General features: G+C 33.4%; 1 long non-coding RNA gene across 1 annotated transcript; it reads right to left on the bottom strand.

The window, feature by feature from the left end:
• Positions 1–2,165: 2,165 nt before the first annotated feature.
• On the bottom strand, positions 2,166–3,510 carry LOC107936322 (uncharacterized). The gene is made up of 3 exons (XR_001694384.2): positions 3,192–3,510; positions 3,022–3,088; positions 2,166–2,302 (listed from the first exon to the last, which is right to left on the bottom strand). It is a non-coding gene; the product is annotated as an uncharacterized lncRNA (long non-coding RNA).
• Between the last annotated feature and the right edge of the window lie 234 nt (positions 3,511–3,744).

The raw sequence follows: 3,744 nt of genomic DNA, 5'->3' as shown, positions 1-3,744 counted from the left end.
TTTTAAAGTTTTCCAAAGTTACCGGTTTAGTTCCAAATCACTTCTAAAGCATGTATTGGGCCCCGTAGGCCCATATTAGGTTTTTATTGTGAAATTTCAAAAGTTTTGATTTGGAATGAAAATTTATGACTTGGTTTTGTACAAATGTTAGTGTATAAGTCTGATAATGCCTTGTAACCCTATTCTGGTGACGGATACGGGTTAGGGGTGTCACACGTCATGTCCCAGATAGGTCTTACACTAACTTGTATATCTCGAGGCCGATGCATGTCCCAGACATGTCTTGCACTAGCTCTCGTCTCAATGCCTATGCATGTCCCAGACATGTCTTACACTAGCTCACATACCACCCAATGTCATGGTACGAATATCCAACTCTATTCCAAATGTTCAACCCGGAAGTCTTTACTACAGTAATTTCTCGATATGCATTCTCATAATCACAATTCAGCAATTCATGCAATATCAATTCAATCATACATCATAGCAATTTAGTTGCATTATAACATACAATTTACCTCGGTATACAAAACGTGAGCGACTATTTTTACTTAGCCCGTTAGCTTGGATTTTCTCCGGTCTAGGCCCGAATTTTGTAATTCTTGATCTAGAATAATAAGAATTCATAAATTTAATTATTTTATCGATCTAGGTCATGCCTGAATCTAACCGGGGTTCGCAGTGGTGGAGGAACTGGATCGAAAAAAGAGGGATTCTAGTTGTAAGATATCTAATGAAACCGTCATTGGAATTGAGATCTCATTCAAAGAGAAAGATATCAAATATCTGGAGTTTCTTTTTGTATATTATATGGATGATTCGATCCGCAAGGACCATGATTGGGAATTGTTTGATCATCTTTCTCAATAAAACATCAATATCAGTATTTGATTGAGCTAAGTTCATGCAATTTATTTTATTATTTATGAAAAAAAAATTTTCTTTTGGTCAATCATTGAATTGAATAAAGAAATCGACTGAAATGGGAATCATTCTATATCTATATAAAGAACAGCATTTTTAAAATCATAGACCCTAAATTGATACCATAAGAATTCCTATTCTAATTAGGACTCATAATATTGAAATTGAATAAACAAAAACAATATCAAGATAAAGAAAATATTGATCGAATAATATTGATCGAAGGTAAATATGATATAAATATAAGTAATAAAAAAAATGGACCAACCCTGAATTGCCCTAGACCAGAAAATCAATTTTCATCACATTTTCTCATTAATCAAGCCTAGCCGAATACTTTTTATACTAGGAGCAGCCCACAATCCTCATTATTTCACACATTTATTACCTATTTTTCAACTTATGCAAAATGGTCCTTAGTTAGGGTTTCCATGAAAACTACTTCACAAAAGTTGTTTATTTCACAACCATGATTCATTTTCTTCCATAAAATTTCAGAAAACAACATGAACACTCTCATGGTAAAACCCTAGGCTTTTAACCACTTTGCAAAATAACTCCCTCATTTCAAAGATCATGCCATAAGGGTTCCAAAAATGCAAAAATTATCAAGAATGGCCATGAAAATCACTTACTTTCAAGAGTGAAGAGTTGCTGCAACTTTTGAGCTCTTAAAACCCCCAAAATGGCTGAAATTTTCGGTGCAAAAAGATGACACATTGGTCCCCTTTCTTTATTTTATTTTTAGTCAAAATTGGTCACCTAAACCACCCAACTTTGAAAATTTGACTCTTTCTTGACCCTATGGCCGGCCAAGCTTCCTATAAGTGTCTATCTTCATTTTAAACAACCCCAAATATGGTCATTTAGCAATTTAACACCTTTGGCTATTAAAACAAGACTCTTGCCCTTTATGCGATTTAGTCTTTTTTCGCAATTAAGCTCACAAACGCTAAAATTAATTCACCAAATTTTTCATGCATTGATATAATCATGCTATAACACCAAAATAATAATTAAATAATTTCTATGACTTCGAATTTGTGGTCTCGAAACCACTGTTCCGACTAAGCCCAAAATCGGGCTGTTACAGAATATTTTGCAGCGGAGTTTCTTAAAATGTTATATTTTGGTAAATCGGTTTGTCTTCTTGAAAACAATTATTTTCAGAAAAACTATCATTTTCAAAAAATCGTTTTATTAATCGTCATGCTAGAAAATGCAAAATAAAAATTTGAAACTAAAAACAACCCCAAAAGTCTGGAGAGTCCATATTATACAAAACTCTCAAAACAAAAATTGAAGTAAATATAATTTTACAATAACGTGGACACAACCGAGCTCTTGCCGCATCGATCTGCCTAAGTCTGAGGGTTACCTGAAATTACTAGACAAACAGAGAATGAGTTTTTATAACTTAGTGTGCAACTTACAGAAACAGAATCTCAAATTCAGTTACATGGTAGATCAGATACAGACTTATTTCATAACAGCATGAAAATCAGATTAGAGTAATACAGAAACAGATATATATATATAATCCTACCCCATCCTCTACACACCAGCTCCGACCATCCTAACACACCACGTGGGGTATAAAACTCCCATCTAGCCCTACAAACCGCTTAGCGTCCATACGACTCTTTCAGAATAATCGCAGCTATGCTACCAAAATAATGGCGAGATATCGCCAAACATAGAACACTTCTTCCACATAATACATATCCCACCCCATAATCAGACATAAATAGTGAATAACATATTTTTCGATATACATAACATACATACTCATATAACAGAAATAGAACATGATTGGTACATAACAGATTATACATGTTAGAAGTTTTTACGTCACGATTCACATTATCAGACTATCAGATTTTGGCTTTTTCTAATCACCATCTTTTGAGTTTCTTGTTACACATCTTTAGCAAAGATCCAACACACGCTAGAAAATGAATATCCCTAAACCTAAATTGATGAATAATTCTAATTAACAATTGAAAATTTTACTAATCCAAACAATTGATATAACAAATGCCACACAACGAACCTAACAATTGAACGAACGATCCCACAAAACAACAACACACTCACCTTCAAATGAATAGTAGCTTGAAACAACCTCAGGTCGTCGGAGCCCTCACCGACTCATGAACTTCACCTATACAGAACACCCATAAAATTTAATTTCACTTATACCCAAAACGAGAAGGAAAAATCCCAAAGCTTAACCAATAAAAGAAATAAATAAATTAAAACCTTACTCAATACCACGAATGGCGCAGGAGTGTAACAGTAGAAGAAAAAAAAGAATAAAAGAGTAGCAGATTCGGCTTGGCCAAAGGATCAAGGAGCAATCAAAATTGAAAAAAGAAAAGAAAAAACAAAGAATTGGATGCACAGAGTTAACAAATGTGAAAATAGAAAAACAAGGGATAAGGGGAGATTTTTTAGGAATTTAAATTTAAAAAAAACCAATTTTAAACCCCCCACTTACCGGTCAAAGTAGAATCGACATTAGAAATAAAAAAAATAAAAAAGGGAAAAAAACACCTCAAATACAGTAGTGGGGATTCAAAGATTAAGAGTTTTGGGATGTTACATATTTATAGAAAAAAACCTAAACCAAGATGTACCTATGCTTTGTGCGAGATAGACTCAAGTTGATCATGACTTTCAACCAAACAATTTTCTTCATTATCCTTGAACTACAAATTAGCTTGAATATGGGCTAGACCAATATAAACCAACTCACATAATGAAAAAGAATTATTTATTTCCAGTAGGAAAATAATTTCTCTCGATAAACTCATGAAC

The sequence above is a fragment of the Gossypium hirsutum genome, chromosome A10, assembly GCF_007990345.1.
Source record: "Gossypium hirsutum isolate 1008001.06 chromosome A10, Gossypium_hirsutum_v2.1, whole genome shotgun sequence".
In the NCBI taxonomy this organism is placed as follows: domain Eukaryota; kingdom Viridiplantae; phylum Streptophyta; class Magnoliopsida; order Malvales; family Malvaceae; genus Gossypium; species Gossypium hirsutum.
The sequence above is the reverse complement of the archived record's forward strand: the minus strand, read 5'-3'. Positions and strand labels throughout refer to the sequence as shown.